The sequence below is a fragment of the Lissotriton helveticus genome, chromosome 4_1 (genome assembly GCF_964261635.1).
Source record: "Lissotriton helveticus chromosome 4_1, aLisHel1.1, whole genome shotgun sequence".
Classification (NCBI taxonomy): Eukaryota; Metazoa; Chordata; class Amphibia; order Caudata; family Salamandridae; genus Lissotriton; species Lissotriton helveticus.
The window spans coordinates 1,433,464,130-1,433,485,177 of record NC_136063.1 but is presented as its reverse complement, the minus strand read 5'-3'; the positions used below and the strand labels follow the sequence as shown (position 1 = coordinate 1,433,485,177).

General features: G+C 49.3%; 1 protein-coding gene across 4 annotated transcripts in view; it reads right to left on the bottom strand.

Moving 5' to 3' along the window:
- KDM1B (lysine demethylase 1B) overlaps window positions 1-17,736 on the bottom strand; it is a 631,262-nt gene extending 613,526 nt beyond the window's left edge. For 2 of the 4 annotated variants that reach the window (XM_078687981.1, XM_078687979.1), the window contains exon 1: window positions 17,610-17,736. The gene's annotated coding sequence lies outside the window, so the exon portion shown is untranslated. The remainder of the gene's footprint in view (window positions 1-17,609) is intronic. The other 2 variants (XM_078687980.1, XM_078687982.1) reach the window with 2 other exon arrangements.
- Window positions 17,737-21,048: the final 3,312 nt, after the last annotated feature.

The following is a 21,048-nucleotide window of genomic DNA, read 5'->3' as shown; positions in this document are numbered from 1 at the left end:
CTGGTTAGGAATAAAAGTAAAGCCCTCACACGATGGGGATACAAACTCCTAGTGCTTGCTGACTACATCACAGGATCTCGGGGAACGGGTAATCTGGTAAAAAAAGAATCTGGCTCTTATTGTGCACCGTACTTGGGCAGATCCTAGGGGGCGTATTGCAGTTTTGGAGGCCCAATGGGAGGGAAGAACGCTTAATGTGATCTCATTAAATCTGCCGCCAGCACTGGGCAAGGAAGCACTGGCAGACCTAGGCAAAATATTAACTGACCTTCCTGTGGGCACCTTAATTCTTAGAGGGGATTACAATATGACCATGGATGACACTATTGACAGACACCCACGATGGTCGGGGGAGAGACCAAATGTGCTAATGGAAGAATTCACCACAGCTATGGGTCTAACAGATATATGGCGTACACTACAACCAACTGAAACCCAATACACCATTTCTCCAATACACACAAAAGATCATCCCGTATTCACTATTTCCTGACACATACTGCCTCAAAAGAAACTTTCGACACCCCCAGCCTTTGCCGAGAGGTATTTCGGAGTGGGCTGCGCTGCTCTCTTTAAGATGCTGGCTCTCCCAGGCTTTTTATACATTATCCAGAACTGCCTACACCGTGTCCCAGATACATATTCCTGAGCGGTGGAAAGTGAAGTCCGTACATTCTTGTGGGATGGTAAGGCCCCTCATGTTGCAATGAAATAGTTAGCGAAAGGGTGGTATGATGGGGGCATAGCCCTCCCAGACCTTAAACTCTACTTTTGGGCCTCGCAATTGGTAGTGGTAAACAACTGCATATACCGCCCTCCTAATGATCCTCCATTTATATTGGACAGATACCAAACTGGGCGTACTGGTTATTTAGGAGCACTGTATTCCAAAGTCAGAAAAAATAGATATTTTGAGCTGACTTCTCACACCATAGGGATCTGGCACCAGGTGAATTCACGCCTGGGCTGGGCCAATATCTTCACAAAAGCGACGCCACTGTGGCATGCCCAGAGGCTGGGTTCTCTCTGTCATCAACCTGGTTTCGACAAATGGGATATGATCAGGATTTCAGTAGTTGGAGACCTGATTAAAAAGGGATCTATTCTTAGTTTTGACGAGCTCTAGGGCCAATATCAAATGGCCCAGGGAGAACTGTTTCGATACCTACAAATTAGACACACCCTAACCGCAGATTTTCCAGATCTCAAAGATATACCAGAATCGTCATCGTTAGATCGATTGCTGGATGGGCCACTACACTCGAAAGCCATATTAATAACCTATAAAAAAAATGATGTAACAACCTACCAGATACATTCCACAAACTCAGAGAGCAGTGGCAGGGTGACCTGGGACCTATTGACGATGAAGACTGGCAAACTGCTTTAATGTCCCCTAGAGAAGCGGCTATCACCCTTCGCTTCCGACTGATACAACTTAGGATCTTACATCGGTCATATTTAACGTGGGTCATTCTGGCAAAAATAGGTGCAAGGGCGGATGTGCTCTGCCTTAGGGGGTGCAAACAAGCAGCTACATTTTATCATACGATCTGGGAATGCCTTGTGATACAGCATATTTGGGAGGGAGCCACGCTCACATTCAGACGGACTGCAGTAGGGAAGGAATTAGCTCTCACACCGCAACTAGGCCTACTCAATATATGGACGGCCACAGACATCACAGAAATTGAACAGCAGCTGGCCACATTAGGAGATAAACTAGTTAAGCGAGAAATAGCACGAAAATGGGGGGCGGCGGACCCACCATCTATCCATGTATGGGCGAAAGAACTAGAAAAATGTATGATAGCGGAGAAGGAAGTATTTAAAAAATGTGGGTGCCCTAAAAAGTGGGACAAGAAATGGAGCAAATGGAATGCCTACCGTGGAAATGTATGTATACCCCCATCGGTGGAACTGGAATTGCATAGAGGTAGTGACAAAGATGTAATCATTTTATAAATGTGGCTTTTGTACCCCTAGATATTGTGAGATGTATTAGATAATCGCCTTAAGCACTGAATGGTACTATATGTATAATTATTATTGAACTTAATAAACAGATAATTAAAAACAAAATACTGGAAAACAATCGCTCATGGGTGGTTTCAAAGTGTGAAGAAATTTGTAAGAAAAATAAAAGTTAAAGCATTCTCTAACAAACCTTTTCCACACCTAAATCGACGCCTGGCCAACAAAACAACTTCTTCAGTACAGATTTAGTTCTCACCACCCCAAAATTACCTTCATGCACAAACCAATTATCATTCCACGCAACCCAACAGGAGGAATAATCCTATCACCTCTCAAAGTCAAATCATTTTCCACAGAGACCTCGGACTTAACTTCCTACAATGGCCTCAACTCAGAACGGAGGAGCACCTTTTTTGGCCATGTGTCATAAATGATTCGGGACACTTCTTGTATAACACCATCCTCTCCATACTCCGAAATACACTGTTCCTCATAATTGCTGGTGTTCCAGAATCATGCACTAAAGCCACCTGGAAACTGTTCCAAACATCATTCTAACATTCCTATAATTGAGCAGGTGAGAAAAATAGTCAGGTAACACATTATCCCTTCCAGGCACATACACGATCTTGTAAATATAATCCTGCAGAACACTCCACGCATCATCAGAGGTTCTATCTATACAGAAAAGAATCCTATACACAGTCCAAGCACATTATACCAACGTAGCAAGCATCACGCATCCATACGCAGGGCTCGAAAAATCCAAAAAATGGTACTAGTCCTGAAGGACTAGTACCTTAAAAAATGTCCTGGACCTAACTGCAACCTACTTGACCTCCGTCTCTGAAAGCGGAGCAAATGTGACAAGATAACAAGATTTATAGGCATCTTTATTGCTCATTAACTTTGTGAGCAATAAAAATGCCTTTAAATCTTTTTATCTGGTCACATTTGCTCCATTTTCACAGAGGACAAAAGTTGGTTTGTTTTCCTACTCGCCAGAAAGGACGAGTAGGACCTAAAAACAGCTCGACCTTGTTAAATTTAGCTCGACTATGCGAGCAGAATTTTCGAGCCCTGATACGTGCCAACAGACCGGATTCAGATGGGAGACTCCTACTTTTATAAGCCAAATATGTCTTTAATTTGGCTGTCTTAAGCCTGAAATTGCCTCAGCTTCAATAGAAGTCAATGGGGGAAATATATTCTCCCGATATTTCTTCAAAAAAGGCTCCCACTTTCCAATCCTAAAATGTTGCCATGTATGCAGATCTCCCCTTGCTAACAAATAAGGTTCTGTAATGAATGATATCGTCCAGTAATAAAGTATGATCCTTTATTTTTAACTCTGCTTACACGAGCAAGCAAGCAAAGCAAATAACATCCAGGCTTTAAACCTCAACTGCCACCCTAAGAACCCAGCTCCAGCATACATTGTACATACTTCATAATGGTTCCTGGCAGATTCTAAAAGAGAATATAGCAACCCCACATTTCCCCCTCCCACATGCAATGAACACAATAATACATAACACTTTGAATAAACAAACTAATAACTATATATAATGTGATTTCTCTAGATAAACACGCAATAGATACAACAAAGTTTGCAAACACAAAAGTAACATTAATATAAAGTATTTTAGTCTGTTCAGGGTATGTATGACTCTTCCCAATCTACCCAGCCTCCCTGAAGCCACATCCTCACAATCCTGTTCCACCACTTCTCCAACCTCAATCCCCATATCGGATTGCACCTGCACTGGCTCCTCATCCACCTCATCCTCCCACAACCAATCACTCAAATCCAACATGTCCCCATCTTCTCCTTTTCTTTTCTCAATATTTTTACATTTAGCAATTCGACTCATGTGCCACACATTATCATCACTTAGTCTCGCAGAGTTCTTTAAACACTCCATAACCATTAATGGCTCAGAAAGTATACTTTTACCTTTCAAGACTTTACCCATCTTCTGAACCTTCACCCACCTCTAATGTTTCTTCTCTAGACGCATTCCTCAAGTCATTATTCTTTTTATACACACATTGAGCTTTTAGGATATTCTTTTTGACTTCATCCATTCCACCTGTCTAGAACTGCTCATCCATCCATTGCTATGCTTAGTGAAAGCTCTCTACCACGCATCAACACAAATGGTCTATAGCTTGTCAGACTCAGTGTCTCTTTTTTAGGCATAGCCCATGCTACCCAAATACAGGCATGGCTACTTCCACCCGTACAAAATGTCACAACGACTTCTTGGAAACCCAGCTTAAGCAGTTAGGGACTTCCCCTTGCTTGAATATTGATTTGCCCAAGAACTCAGTTACTTTACAAAGAACAACTATTCCCTAGGGGTTCTTTCCTGGCGTTCATATGCCTGACCAGGGCTCGAAAAATCCCAAAAAAGGTGCCTTAGAAAATGTCCTCGACCTAACTGCAACCTACTTGACCTCCGTCTCTGAGAGCGGAGCAAATGTGACAAGATAACAAGATTTAAAGTCATCTTTATTGCTCATTAACTTTATGAGCAATAAAAATGCCTTTAAATCTTGTTATCTTGTCACATTTGTTCCGTTTTCACAGACAGAGGACAAAAGTTGGTTTGTTTTCCTACTCGCCAGAAAGGGCGAGTAGGACCTAAAAACAGCTCCACCTTGTTGAATTTAGCTCGACTATGCGAGCGGTCGAGTGGAATTTTCGAGCCCTGCTGACTATACGTCAAACTATGGCATTCCTAAACACCTTCAAGGTATAAATATACCTTCGCTTGCTCTAGCAAGACACAGTGGTTCGGAGCAGTTCGACTACCTACTTGCCCGACGCAGCTTGCTACAGCAAGTGCTGAAGAAAGCCAACTCTACAGCTGACGCACTGATCAAGAGGCTGCCTTTCTCCTGCCGAGAATCCAGCTCCAGTGTTTCTGGCTCCCCTTACAGGGTGTTGGGAAATCGAGTCCTGAGACAGAGATAGCAGACCTCCTTCATTCTGACCAAGGTATGGAGCTGATTAGAACCTAGAGAAACCTTTGGTAGATTCTTAGCAAAAACAACTAAGCCTATGTTACACAATACTTACTTCTTCCCTCGTACTAGACTTAGGTTAGGTACATTGGGGTAGGTGTATTTTAGAAGCACCAGTTGAGTATTTTAGTCAATGTTATTTATGTATATATTTTTATATGGCTTAGAAAACATACAATGCTCTTACAGTATTATTTTATAATACTATTCTCGCTGTACGCATTATACTTTGCAGTCTGCATAACGATTGGAGCAGTTCCCTTCTCTTGCATGAGAAAGAAGACTGCTCAATAAACCCTTTTATTGAAAACGCCCGTCTCTCTATTTCTCTGCAACTCTGTTGAAACGAAACTTGCACGATTGAGTGAAATACTTATCTATTGTTTCCGCGACTCTGAGATATATATATATATATATATATATATATCACCGTGAACAAAGCCTGTGCTAGGCTGTAACGCGTTGGTCCGAGCTCGAGAAGTAAATAACCCTGAGTGCCGCATTCTTGGTGGGAAAAAAATAAATAAATAAATATATATATATATATATATATATATCACAGCTCCAAACATCCACAAACAATCTGTTTGTATGGAAAGCAGCACACGCAGGGGGTAGTTCCACATTAATTTTATTGGGGAACTTCACAGCATACGACGCGTTTCGCCAGAGGGCTTCGTCAAGATATGCAAAGAGCCGAGGCGCTCAACTCATTTAAATCAACAATCTTACATCCGCCATAATGATGAAAAGCAAAAAAGGACTAAATCCATGATCACAAATGGATCGGCCATCTTAGGATGGTGAGATAAGACATTGTGGAATCACATACTTGCGATAAATTAATCATCTATAAATGTATATACACTATTAACATGAATCCCACCATAAATATACTGGGAATAACATGAGTTATCAAGCCATGCCGTGACCAAGGCGAGTTGTCGCTGAAACGCGTTGGGGGTTAGTTCCATGAACTGTGTTCCATGCTGGAATAAAAGAATATATACCCACGAACTTTGCTGGATGGTATAATTGGATGGTGAATATATACTGGACTTCGAGTGCATTTTCACGCTTGTTAGCGTGTGGTGAAACGCAATACATACAGGGTGCCTTTGACCCTGGTGTGCACCGCAGTCCGAGGGTCCCGGTTTCTCAAAGGATGTGAACTGTTATATATATATATATATATATATAACCTTCATTCACTCCTGAGGCACAGCCGGGAGCTTTCTTAAAATTGTATGTACTTTTAAAAATACTTTGTTTTCACTTGCGAGTCACGAGTTAATGTGTGGTGTAGATTTTAAAAACACTCACGAGCTCTCCTGACGGTCGCTGGCACCCCGCACTGCGGACCCTAGCGCAGCTGCGGCCCTTCGACAAACAACCCTCAGCTGCCGCCACTACCGGCGTGAAAACCGGCCACGCCCCCCTGACCTACATATAGCGCTGATACACGAGCGCTCAGGCAAAACCTTCATTCACTCCTGAGGCACAGCCGGGAGCTTTCTTAAAATTGTATGTACTTTTAAAAATACTTTGTTTTCACTTGCGAGTCACGAGTTAATGTGTGGTGTAGATTTTAAAAACACTCACGAGCTCTCCTGACGGTCGCTGGCATCCCGCACTGCGGACCCTAGCGCAGCTGCGGCCCTTCGGCAAACAACCCTCAGCTGCCGCCACTACCGGCGTGAAAACCGGCCACGCCCCCAGCGAGGCCACACACCCCTAACACCCCCCCCACAGCCAATATATCATGTGCATGTGGAGGAAGCGCAGCGGACGAGCGCAGCGGGCGCGACGATTGCGTGCCGAAGGCGCGCTTCAGGCAAGCTCGTCTGCGCTCGTCCGCGCCGAGTCCGGGCCTAGGGCCACCCCCCCTACTCCCCAAACTACATTACCTAGACAGTACAGCGCCGCTAACCTCCTAGAACTTAGTCTCCTTCAAAAGAAGTGTAGCCAACATCCATTCCAGGTAGAAAACCTTCCACACACATGCAAGGTGTGTAAATCGATCCTCAAACCCCAGCCACCCGTAGACCAATGCCACGAGTACAGCATGTTCATGCTAAATTGCAGATCCCTGCCCAAACATAAGGACGAATTTGCACTCCTGATGGAAGAACGTTTGCCTGACATCGTCTTCCTGACGGAGACTTGGCTCACTTCAGACTCTGACCCGGCCCTGGTCACAGCCCTTCCACCTGGCTTTCTAATCTCTCGCCAAGACCGACCTAAAGGCAGAGGAGGAGGACTAGCAATCATCTACAAAGAGCAGTTTCTTTGCCGAGTCACCCCAGAAACCATCCCGGATTGTGAAAGCCTAGCCTTCAGCCTTGAGCTCTCGCCGAATAATTGCTTCACAGGGACCCTCATCTACCGTCCCCCCGGACCCCCAAAACAATTCCACAACCAACTAGCACGGATTGTGGCCGATCGAGTCAGCACCTCCGCTAACTTCACCCTGCTAAGTGATCTTAATTTCCACTTTGATTCTAAAGCAGATCACACGGCAACCCTTATTTTAGACGATCTTGCGGCGTTGCAATTACACCAGTCGGTCAGCTCCCATACCCACGCTCAAGGCCACCTGCTGGATCCAGTTTTCAGCAATTGTCCTAACCTGAAAACTGGTGTACCACACTCACTCCCATGGACTGACCACCTACTGGTCCCCTTCTCCTCGTCTACTCCTAGACCCCCAGCCGCTACACCCACTATAAGAATAGGCAGACCTTGGTCTCGCCTGTCAGTCGAGAAATGGACCACAACATTGGCCAGCAACCTACCTCCTCATAATGGGGACCCAGGCCGCGCAAACCTGACATACGAAGAATGGATCACCCATTCACTTGACCATTCTTTACCTAAAAGGAAAACCACCACAAAACGTTCCCACAAATCTGCTCCCTGGTATTCAGAAACCCTTAGGACAAAGAAACGCCAGTGCAGGCAAGCTGAAAGAAAATGGCGCCTGGATCCCTCACCAGAAACCAAAACGCAATATCGTAAGCTACTTAAGGAGTATAAAGAACAAATCAAGGCCAGTCAAATTGCTTATTTCTCTAAAGAAATCATCTCCGCCAAATCTAAACCTAGAGAAATTTTTCACATTGTGAAAAGCCTCACCAAACTACCACCCAGCCTGTGTGAGACCAAGTCCACAGAACACTGCAATAAGATGGCAGACTTCTTCCTTCAAAAAATCACTAACATCTATGAATCCTTCCCTCCCGTGCCCAGTTCCCCCCCCCCCCACCCTGAGTAACTCGGACCCGACACTCTCCTCCTCTCAGCCTCCTCCCACTTTGGACCGTTTCACCCCCTTCAACCTCACGACTCTGGAGTCTACGGCATGGAAAGTTAAATCAGGGTCCCCTGATGACCCAGCCACGCCAGACATTATTATGTCAGTCTCCGAAATCACCCTCCCCATCATAAGGGACCTCCTTAATTCTTCCATTACCACCGGCTTAGTCCCGCCGAAGTGGAAACAAGCCATGGTCCGAGCTTTGTTAAAGAAGCCAAGCCTAGATCCCTCAGACTTCAGTAACTATCGGCCAATCTCCCTACTACCCTGGCTGGGCAAAATCCTGGAGAAACATATCAACAGCCAGCTGGTCAACTATCTAGAAAACCACCACCTACTGGATCCCACTCAAACGGGCTTCAGACCAAAACATGGCACCGAAACAGCGCTCCTCATGGTCACCGAGGAATCCAGAACCATCCTGGATCAAGGAGGATCAGTGGCAGTGATCCTCTTTGATTTAAGCGCGGCTTTCGACACAGTCAGCCACGACATACTGCTGAACCGTATGTCGGACATCGGCATAAAAAACAAGGCTTGGTCCTGGTTTGATTCCTTTTTGAAGGACAGATCCTTCCGGGTATTTGATGGAGGATCTTCATCAACCAGCAGACCATTAAGATGCGGAGTCCCACAGGGCTCCTCACTAAGCCCAGCCCTCTTTAACATCTATATGAGGCCCCTGGCGGAGGTTGCTCGTCAGTTTTTTTTCAGAACAGATTTTATTTCGTTGAAATAGCATATAATCAGGTCACCGTCCCCTATGTATCAGGGGTCCAATGAACAAGCAGGCAATCAATAAACAACAGCAGTGCAATCAACATTTTCAAAGGAAAGGATCCCCACCAACTCCCCCCTCCCACCCTGGCCCTCCCCTCCCGGATCCCCCCCCCCCCCCGGCACAGTGTTCGTATGATTCAAAGCATTAGTTCTTGGAGTCGCAATCAGTGTGTTGGCCCCTTCACCCAGAGTCAATCGGTAAGTGGTCCACATCGGAGTCCCGCTGCACTGGCGGTTCCAGCCAGAGCCCTCTATATTCAGCCCAGCGCTGCCATATTTTAAAGTGCTTTCGGGGGCACCCCCTGGCCTCAAAGACCGGACGTTCCAGCCCCATGGTAAAGTCCAACCCTCTCTTCCACACCTCTAGTACAGGAGCCCGGGGGTCTTTCCAGGCACGAGCCACATCCCGTTTGGCTACTGTAAGGCCCAGGAGTAGTAGATGGCGTTTGTAGATATTCCCTCCCACTTGTTCCATTACGTGAAGGAGACCCAGTTTAGGGGAGCGGGGGAGGTCCCAGCCCAGCACCTCAGACAGGCAGTCCCACACACCCGACCAGAACCGCGTCAGCCGCACACATGACCACACTGTATGTAGGAACGTTCCAACCGTGCTACCACATCTCAGACACTCAGGGGAGGCAATCAGGCCAGCTCGCCACAGCCGTTCTCTGGTGTAGTACGCACAATGCAAATATTTAAACTGAATAAATCTCAGTCGCACCGCAACAGCCGCCCCTCGAGGCGCCTCTAAGGCCTCCCTCCAGTCATCCTCGTCTAAGGCACCAATATCTTCCTCCCATGCCTTGCGTAGCTTATCTAGTGAGGCAGAGCAGTGCGTGACCAGAGTTTGATATATATTGGAGATTTTCTTGTCCCCCAGTTCCCCCATAAAGACCTTGGCTTCCACAGGACTAAATTCGGGCAGTTTGTCCAGTCCTAACAGCGAGGGGGACAGAGCGTGGCGGAACTGTAGGTATTTATAAAATTGGGTCTGCGGCATATCGTATTCATCCCGCAGAGCCTGAAACGATTTAAGGGTCGTGCCTTGCATAACGTGGCCCAGTGTCGAGATGCCTATGTCATCCCAGCCCCGGAACCCCTGGAGAGCCGCGAGTGCCGGTAGACGTCCATTGTGCCAAAGGGGCGTTTCTTGCGTTAAGACATTCCACCAACCCATGCGGCGAAGGGCTCCCCGCCACACTCGGAAAACCACTTGAGTAACAATTGGGAGTTTTTTTCGCTTGCCTGCCGAATAAAGGATGGTGTGGAGCGTGTCCGGGTCCATCAGGTATCTTTCAAGGGCATAGGCCGGGTCGCCTCGGTCTCCATACCACCAGTCATTCAGTATGAGAAGATGGGAAGCCTGGTAGTAAGATAGGATGTCCGAAGTCGCCAGACCCCCGCAATACGTGGAAAGGAAACAGGCGCGGAGCGCCACTCTGACCGCCCCACCAGCCCAGAGAAACTGGCTCAGTGCAGAGTTCACTTGCCTAAACCAGTGTGGTGCAATGGGGCATGGATGATTTTGTAGCTGGTATAAAAGGCGCGGGAGAGCCACCATCTTAAAAATGGCGGAGCGGCCATATATGTTTAGGGACATCCTGGACCAGACCTTCATGTCGGACCGTACGCGATCCCAGACCGGCACCGCATTACGGGTCCAGGCAACTCCCGGAACGTCCGTGAGAAAGACACCGAGTTATTTGATGCCACCTGCCGCCTCCTGTAGCGTCGACGCCCAGTGCCCAAGCCGTCCGCGCTGACCCAGTATCCACAGCGTGGACTTCCGTGTATTTAAGTGCAGGCCAGAGACCTCCCCAAATACTCGCATTATTTCCAGAACTCTGGGGCCAGATCTATCAATGTCCGTGAGGAAGAAAAGGACATCGTCCGCATATAGTGCAATACGATCAGACGGTCCCCGCACCCATTCAAGTCCCCGCATCTGCGCGTCAATTCTCACCCATGCCGCCAGCGGCTCCATGGCCAGGGCGAACAGGTACGGCGATAAAGGGCAACCCTGTCGGGTGCCCCGGCCTATGGGGAAGGGGGCCGAGGTCGCTCCCGCTATCCTCACCGAGGCCGTCAGGTCCGTGTATAGTAGGTGCAGATACGAGAGGAATCGAGGCCCAAAGTTCAGATGGGTCAGAAGCGCACGAAGATAGACCCAGCTGACTGAGTCGAAGGCTCTATCAATGTCAGCCAGGAGAAGCGCTGTCGGGATCCTGGCGGCTTTGGCTGCCTCTATCACCATCTGTGCGCGCCGGATATTGTGCCTAGTCGCCCTATGGGGCATAAAACCGGCCTGATCCGGGTGTACCAGGTCCGTAATATACGGGAGAAGGCGATTGGCTAGGGCTTTCGCCAGTATTTTTGCTTCAACGTTCAGGAGCGAGATCGGTCTGTACGACGCGTGCTGCTCCGGGGGTCTTCCCGGTTTACAGAAGACAACAATCTCGGCGTGGCGCCAGTCTGCCGGTAGGCGACCACGGTCTCTGGCCTCCTCCAGCGCCTGGCCATAGCTCGCACCCAGTTGAACATGAAATGTCTGAAGGAATTCACACGGGAACCCATTAGGCCCGGGAGCCTTACCAGTGTTCAGCTCCCCGAGTGCCGCGGTCAATTCGTCCAAGGACAGTGGGTGGTCCAGTAGGTCCCGGTCTCCGTCTGAGAGGGCCCTTGGCGGGAGGTCAGCTAGGAATTTGTCCACTTCCGCCTCAGGGATTGTTTCTCGCGGGGCGTATTGGGCTTCATAGTATCGGGCGAAACTGGCCGCCAGTTCCACCGGGGCAGTCACAGGCTCTCCTGCCTCGTCGCGAAGTCCCGGTAGGGTCTGCGCATGGAAAGTCCCCTGACAGAGTCTGTATAGCATAGAGCTAGATTTGTCCCCCCACTGATAAATCCTACTCTGTGTAGCCAGCCACAGCTGGCGGGCCTCGTCCATTAGAAGAGAGTTGTACGTCTGCTGCATTAGTAGCAACCGCTCAACGGTATCCACAGACCCTTCGGCAGTACTCTCTTCCTCAAGGTCTCGAACCCGCCGCGCAGTCTCCTCTATCTCTCCCCTGCGGGCCTTGCGCGCCGCGCACCAAGCGATGTCTACCCCCCGGAGCACGGGCTTCATGGCTTCCCAGAGGGTTATAGCGTCCATGTCGGGCTGATCGTTGCAGTCCCAGTACAGAGAAATGGCTTCGCGCAAGCGTGACCTGTAGTCGTCCTGTCGTAGCTGCCATGCAGACAAACGCCACCGAAATGGCTGTCGTGTCCTACCAAGAAGGACATCAACTGCGACCGGAGAGTGGTCCGACAAGCCACGCGGGAGTATAGATGAAGAAGCAACCCTCCCCATCCACCCATTAGGAACAAACAAGCAATCAAGTCTGGAGAAGGATTTGTGCACTGCTGAGACGTAGGTAAACTCTCGGCCATGGGGATGGTGGTACCGCCATGCATCAATCCACCCCATCCCTCGTACCATACCACTCAATTTAGTGGGAACATGTGAAATGGTCCCCCCATCCGATCTATATCTATCTTTGTGCCCATCCATGACATCATTCCAATCTCCGCCCACAATAGACATCACACTAGGTATATCAGCCCAGACATCAAACAGTTTCTCAATGAGTGCTTCTTGGAGCGGGGGTGGGGCATACACACTGCCAAAGACCATCGGCTCATCACCCACCATCCCTTTAATGAATATAAACCGTCCTTGCGCATCCACCCACTGCGTCTCATGAGTGTAATTCAGTCGATGGTGTATCAGAATCGCCACTCCCCGTGACCCCCTCACAAAGCCCGCGTGGAACACTTGGTGATAGCCATACCGTTGTAGGCTAAGCGTTTTATTGCCCAGGAGGTGAGTTTCCTGTAAGAAAAGCACATCCGCCCTTTCTCTCTTCCCCAGCTGCAGTACTGCACCCCTCTTAATTTTGTCAAGCATCCCACGGACGTTCCAACTCACCACTCGAAACCCCACCCGTGTGGGGCTAGACTCCTGTGTACCACCCGCCATCAATAGGTGTATAGATCAAAGATCCGAGCCCTCGGGGCCATCCAAACACCAGCGCTGACAACCAACCCTGAAAGTGTACTGTGCCGAAAACAACCATCCCACCTCCCACCAACCTCCCTCCCCACTCCGGTCCCTGATCCCCCGAACCCCCACCAACTCCCCAAACCCCACCACAACCCAAACCCCACCACAACCCCAACTTTGTCCACCCCTCCTCCCCCCCACCCTATACCTCAGTAACATTGAAGTATCTGTCGCGGTAGAGACAGTCTTCAGCCTCCAACCGGAGACCCCCAACCGTCTATGCCAATGGATCCCCACCAACTACCCACCCAACTTCAACTAACCCGTAACCCGATTAACTACTGTTAGTCCTCGGGGTGATGACCGCCCACTCATGGGCATCCCCCGACCCACTGCTCGTCCCACACCGCATTCTTGCAGTAAAGCGTGTGGCGGCATCCATTAGAGAGTTTTAAGTCGTGAAGGATCGTCACGGGTCCGGAGCCGGGGCCTCCACCACATCGTCGCCCCCCGACTCGCCATCCGTGGGAGGTTGGTTCTTCCGAGAGCGCGCCCTCCAGTTGCTTCTGCTACGCGATCTCCTGGGAGTCCTCGAGGGTCTCGTCTCCGAGGAGGGCTCGGAGTTGCGCCTCGGGGGAGTATGCACCTTCACTCTGACCGTCTCGTCTGTCCATTCAAAGACCTCCTCCGGCGTGTTGAAGAACTGCGTCTTGGACTGAAACACTACACGCAGGCGGGCCGGATAGAGCAGGGCGTATTGGATTTTAAGTTCTCGTAGCCGAGCCTTCGCTGCAGTGAAGGACTGTCGCTGTTGCTGCACCAGTTTTGTGTAATCTGGGAAGATCAGGACTCTGTGGTTTTCATACATCAGGGGTTCCTTAGCTCGCGCCTGCCGGAGGATTGCGTCGCGGTCATGGTAGTTAAGGAGTTTGGCGATGACCGGGCGGGGGCGTGCTCCCAGCGGCGGTTTCGGGAGAAGCGCTCGGTGCGCCCGTTCAATGATGAAGCATCTTGAGAGGGAGTCCGGGGGGAGCCACCCCTCCAGCCATTTTGCCAGGAATGCCTCCATGTTGCCTTTCTCGCAATCCTCCGGCAAACCCACGAATCGCAGGTTATTTCGTCTGGCCCGTCCTTCCGCGTCCTCGACCCTGAGTGCCAAGTTCTTCTGTAGCCCCTCCAGAGTGGCAACCTTCTTTTTCAGGACGACCACATCATCCTCCACCTCCGTTATTCTGGTTTCAGTTTCGGTGATTCTGGCCACTGCGTTCCGTAGATCCTGGCGAAGCAATGTGACATCAGCCCCAACAGCCCCAATTTTCGCGTCCAGCATGTCCCTTGATTGCGTGATTGCCGCCATCAGGGCCGCATTGTCTGGGCCAGGGCCTGGGCCGGGCTGGCCCCCGGACGCTCCTGCTCCACCACTCGGTCCCGTAAACTTATCTATGGGGCCCTGCTTCGTAGCGCCTCCACTGTTGCCGCCTCGCGTCATGATGAGGAGCAGGCCCGGCGTCCAAGTATCTTCCTGCTACTGGCAGCTCCCCTCACGGTCAGGGACCCCCGCGTCGCGTCTTGATCCGAGGGGAAGGTGGGCACGTGTCCAAGGATGTCGGCGTATCTGGCTGTGGAATCTTCTCCCTGCTGAGCGCCACCTCCCCTCCGCCTCAGCCACTGGAGTATGCCCCCTGTTCCGTTCGCAGAGCTAGGGATAGTAGACCCCCAGGGGGGGCCCTGTGCCTCAGGATCGTCAATAGCTCCGGCCAACAAGGGGGGAATCCAATTATCAGAGGGCGACCCCCAGCTGTCCACGGCTCGCCGTCGGCCCCCAGCAGTAGCCCACTCCAGGCCGGGCTTCCACAAGCGTCGTTGGTCCCCACCGGGGGGGGGGGGGGAGGGGAGAGAGGGGGGTAGGGCCGCAAGTATGGAGGCGTCCCCGGGAGCAGGGGCGAAGGCAGGAGCCCCCTAGCACTCCGGGGACCCCCGGCCCCCGCAGCCCGACTTGGCTGCCGAGTGGGTCGGCCTGCAGCAGAGAGTGCTTTCCCCCTCTTTTGTGGCGCTCGCCTCCCCCCGCCGGCTCACCTCACCGCTGCCAGTGTCCCGGCTCCAGGGTGACTCCGCACTGTCCGTGGGTCTCTCGGGCTCTCCTGCCCCAAGCGGAGATCCGCAGGTCCGGGGAGCCGGTACAGGCCTCGCGACCGACCCCGCCTCCGCCTCACTTCCGGCCGGGCCTCTCGAAACTCGAGGTCCCGGCTGCTGATTGTCGCGCAGGCCCCACCTCGTCCGGGTCACCGCGCCGGAGCTAGAGCACGGAGCGAGCCCAAATCTCCACCGGAGCCTCCCCTCCGCCACCGGATGCCAAGCGTCTGGTCTGGGGGATCGCAGGTCGGGGAAATGCAGGATATATGGCGCGGATGGTGTATAGGCGGGACGGAGCTCTCTCAGGCTGCGTCCGCCATGCTCGCCGCCTTGGCCACGCCCCCCCGTTGCTCGTCAGTTTGGAGTTAAAATCATATCCTACGCTGACGACACTCAGCTGGTGGTTTCATTAGCGCAGGAAGCCAACCTGACTACTAGGGGAGGGCTCAAGAAATGCTTAGAGAAGGTCAAGAGCTGGATGTCCGCCTCCTCACTCAAAATGAACGGGGACAAAACAGAACTAATGCTCCTTGGCCCTGCCGACCCCACCTCCTTCAGTACTCTATGGCCGCCCTGCCTGGGCCTCCCCCCAGCCCCGAAGGACAATATCAAGAGCCTCGGGGTATGGCTGGACAGATCTCTGTCTTTTGGCACCCAAGCCACCAAGCTTGCAGCCACCTGCTTTTGCCTCCTTAGGTTGCTGAGGAAGGTCCTCCATCTCCTTCCGATGGAGGCAAAACAGGTTGCCATCCAGGGCCTTATCCAGTCTCGACTGGATTTTAACAACGCCCTTTACCTCGCTGCCCCAGAATACACGCTCCGGAGACTACAAATAGTGCAGAACTGCGCCGCCCGCACTCTACTTCAGATCCCTCGACGTCAATCAGCCAAAACTGGGCTGACTAAATTGCACTGGCTACCCATCCGCCAAAGAAAACAATTCAAAGCCTTATGCATCGCCCACCAGTCTTTCTGGAAAACGGGCCCCCTCATCACCCTCAACCTAGTCTTGCACTACCAACCTACTAGGAATCTCTAGTCAACCCAGATGTATATGGCCACAACACCAAGAATAAAGAAATCAAGAACCGGCGGCAGGACCTTCGCTCATAACGCCTCCAAGCTATGGAACACTCTTCCCCTCCATCTGAGAGCTAACCAAAATCTCTCCTCATTTAGGAAACAGCTTAAAACATTTCTCTTCAACTGCCCTCAGTAAACCCCTCCGGCCACCCCTCTTGATATGATGATGGTTCTTAGCGCTTTGACGCCCCTGGGCATCAATCGCGCTCTACAAATCGACATACAATACAATACAATACAATACAATATATATATATATATATATATATATATATATATTCTTATTCTTGGGAAACAAAGTAGTCATGTTTATGCGGTTGTCAGAAACTAATCCCTTCTTGTGAATTCAAGAAAGTTTCTAGTGACCTCTGAGTTTGCTGGCACACACACAATTAAGTTTAGTATATTCGATAGAGACCTAGTTGACCTCGGTCCTACGTCAAATCTATAGGATATATTATTTCAATGCGCAGAGCCTATTGGGAATATAGGAACTACACTACAATATCGTCCAGTAATAAAGTATGATTCTTTATTTTCAACTCTGCTTACACGAGCAAGCAAGCACAGCCCAAAACATCCAGGCTGCAAACCCCAACTGCCTCCCCAAGGACCCAGCACCATCTTACATCCTACATACCACATGAAGGTTCCTGGCAGATTCTAAAAGAGAATATAGCAACATCACAGCTTCTGACTGCCCATCTGCTCCTACTCCTCAAAATGCCAACAAATGTTAGATCCTCACAATGCACACCGACGGCAAATCCCTGTCCAATGTCGAATCCTCACATTGAACTTTCAAAAATGCCACTTTGTTACTAAATGTTCTCGAGATAACATGCGTTGTGACTGGTCGTTTCCGTTCAACCAGCATGTCATTATCAGAAGACAAGCACGTTTGAAAGATTAAGAAACGATGTAAATTCGTTTTTTATTCGAAAGGTATTGATGGCACACACCAACATTCTCGCCATACAAAAGCCAAACTGTTGATTTTTATCAAAGCGCGCTTAATCCACTGTGTTATTCCATAAACCACCTAAAGTGTTTTACTGATCTATTGCCATCCCTTCTGTCATGTATCTCGGTAATTCGATCCTTAAGAGTCTATTGCCCCACCCAGTCACCATCTCTGTTTCTCAAGGAGCCCCAGTGCCTGTATTCTTTTACTCGCTCTCAGAGTCCGTTTACTACCAAATTATTTTAGACTGTCCAAATTAAGATGATCACCTGTCCGCTACTTACACGGACCGTTGGAAAATTGACTCCAATGTTCTTTGTTCGTTGTTGGTGTTTTTACCCACACAAGTCCATATTCTTACTACTTCCGGGTCTGGTTGCAAGCTAGCCAATCCCTCCTTTGAACATACTCTGGCAGTCATGACGAAGAGGGAGGGAGTATAATATGTAAAGTGACCTCGAATTGGAGCATCCCCGCTCCTTGTCGGCAATTGTTAACGCTCTGCAGATATTCTGAAATGCTCATTGGCTGTTGAAAAAGCACGTGCCTCGTGTGATGTTTGTAAATACCCAGCAGTCCTGTGACGTTTGACGGATCTCGTGCGGGTTGGAGGACGCAGAGCTGTGCTTTGCTGGGGGAGTGTCTTAAGGGGGCGGTAGTCAGGATTTGGCAGTTATACGTGGTGAGACTCACTGACTGTGACAGCTTGTCGCGGCGCGCGCATGTCCTCCTACTTTGATGTACGATTGTATGAGAGGTGAAAGTTCTGGTTTTGACTCCAAATGCTGCGTTTGAGTGATGGTCGGACACAGTAGTCAGGATATGGTTTCCCCGCAGCAGCTGGTTCCTTCACGATCTGGTGGGTTTCCAACTGGCAGCCTGCTGTCATACCATATGAGCAGTATCATCTGTTGGGGTCTAGGCACAGTACGATGTTTATCGGCAAGGGTAGTCTAGTCGGTGCTCTAGGTGAAAACGTTATGTTAATTTGTTTATAAATCTTGGTGCAAAGCTTGAGCAGCAGAACCTACCTCAACAGTGTCAAACCTAGAAGATGTGATTCATAAGGAGTTTAAAAGCCATGGTTTAAAGCTTTCCTGAAAGCCCAGAGATTGTTCATATTTTTTAAATGGATTGAAAAGGGCATCCCAGAAGCGAGACATAAACAAAGTTCCCACGCATTCCCCAGCATGCACAAATTCACACACAACTACACCAGAATCCTAACTGTTAACATGCACCTCACACCCCTAACTAAGACCAGTAGAAATAGGTACATGCAGACTAGGTAACCCTGAACAAGCAAACCTATTTCGCAGCCACCTCCTATCTGTACATCTGTGAGGCAATGATGAAACCCAAACTAATAAAATAAATCGAGAGATTGCTATGGAAGTTGAGTCTTTGAAAGAAAGGAAAGGATTACAAAATAAATACAAAATAAAAACAGAACGGAGAGAAAGGAAGCAATGAAAAAAATAAGAGAAGAACAAAGAAGCATGGGAAGGGAAATGAAGGAACAACAGAATGAGAGGACTTAAGGGGAAAAAGGGCTCTCTCTCCCTCATAGGACTTTTAAGGGGGGGGGGAGGCTACAGCCGGGATGCACCCGTTGCCTATCCTGATGTTCTACATCACCTGTCCCAACCTTCCTGCGCAGCTTGGTGGGATTTTTCAAAATGGTGTCACCCAGGAGGTACTTGCCACATCAGCTCTGAAGGGTTCTCAGCTCCACCTTACTGACATCACTGCCAGGGCCTTCCTCTGCAAAACTTCAAAGGAGCCACCTCCTGGTTTCGGTCCAGATGTCTGGGTTCCCTCCTTTGTTTAATGGGCTTGGGCTGGCGCACCATTACAGCTGGCTGATTGATGCAGATAAGTCAGCCCCACCTATTTCCTCCTAAGGAGCTGACTTAAGCAATCTTAGCTGCTCCCTTTGTGGGGGGAGGCCTTTGTTATTGCTGCTGGAGAGAAAAGTAATTAACACAGCCCAGCAGGGTGACAAAAGGCCTGGGCTCCGATTCTGACCTGAATCAGAGATATATGACATTCCTTGATGACCCATAAGCTGTACAGATATGTCTTTGCACTTCACAGAATTGTTCTTTTCACACAGGTTACACTGTATATCAGTACAACTCTAGTGTCTCTACACCAAGAGTAAGTAGAGCTACACTCCAAGGCAGCTTTCCCCATAAGGTGAACAAAAAGCAAAAAATCAAGGTTGATTAGATGGGCAGAACCACCTTCTCACAGAGGAATGAAAAAGGAAAAAATATAAACAAAAGAAAAGGGGCTGAAAGATGGAAGGAATAAAGGGAGCATAGGGAAAAGGAGAAGGAAGGAATGAAGAGAAGTAAAGGAAAGAGGGAACAAAGAAGAGAAGGAAATTAGGAATGTGGGACAGTAACAAAGGAGAGAAAGAAGGAAGAAATAGAAGGCGATAAGGAAAGCAAATAAGGAATGCAGGAAAGAAGAGGAACCGAAAGAAGAAATGAAGCTGAGAAGTAGGAAAGACAGCAAATAATAAAAGAAGCGAAGGAATGAGACTGAGACTGAAACAACGAAGAAATGGTAGTGGCGAAGATCAGGTCATTCTTTTTTTAATTTATTTTTTATTTCCTAAACCCCCTACCCCCCACCTTCCTCTGCCACTGTCCCCTACAAGCCTCCACTGAGTAATATAGGCAAGGAAAGTAGTAAGGAAAGAAAGCAAAACTGAGAAGGGAGGAGAGGCACAAAGGACAGAGTTAGGAGAGAAAGCAACAGAAAGGAGAGCAAAAAAGGAGAGAGAACAGGAAAGAAGAGGGTAAGAAACAATAACGAAAAAAAAATCCTGCCTGTCCGGGTTGCAAATGTGCCTGGGGCATGGAGTTGGCTATGTCCTACTCTGGGAGGGATCCTGTTGCATATCAGAGGCGGTGAAGGCTTTGAAATTCACCACCTTGATGTGCCATGTCACTAGCCATCCTGCCAGGAAGGGAGGTGACACCTCCCGTCGAAGGCAGGTTTTTGTTTCTGCCGCCTGAGAGAGTTCACACCTTTTGGTAGGGGGCAGATTCCTGTCTTGGCAGCAGCAGTTACAGTTGCAGGCTGTCACCCAAAGCACAGCAAATGCTGGGGCAACCAGTAGGGTAGCCATCTGGGAGCATGCCACATTACATCCAACTTTAGAAAAGGTTGGGTTTGTTCAGACAAATTGTTTAATACCAAACATGACACTTTAAGTGGGGCCATAATGGAGTTGGCAACCTGGGGGTGCCCTGGTGCTAGGCCATAGTATCCTGGGCCCCCCAGAACACTTATAGAAGCCACTAATGGAAATAGGCTACTATAAGGACATATAAGCTTGCATGTCCACACCTTTAATATAATGAAAACTGCCTCCTGGGCTCAGGGTGCCTACCTTAGGGGTGACGGACATATTAAAAATAGTGCTGATTATCTTGCCACTCATGGTGGGGGCAAAGTCGAGTTTGAGTAGTTTGCACTGTTCCTGCAGTCTGCAACGGCAGGCCTGCTGTCATGTGTTTCTTGGGTCACTCAGGGTGGTATAATCAGTGTTGCAGGCCCTGGTGAACCCTTTAACTCCCATGCCCTGGGTACCACTGGTAACTATTACAAGGGACTTATATGAGGGTTAAAGTCCTTGCCAATTGTGATTACCAATTCATATTTTAAGGAGAGAGCTCTTGCACTGGGGCCTGGTGTGCCGGATCCCAT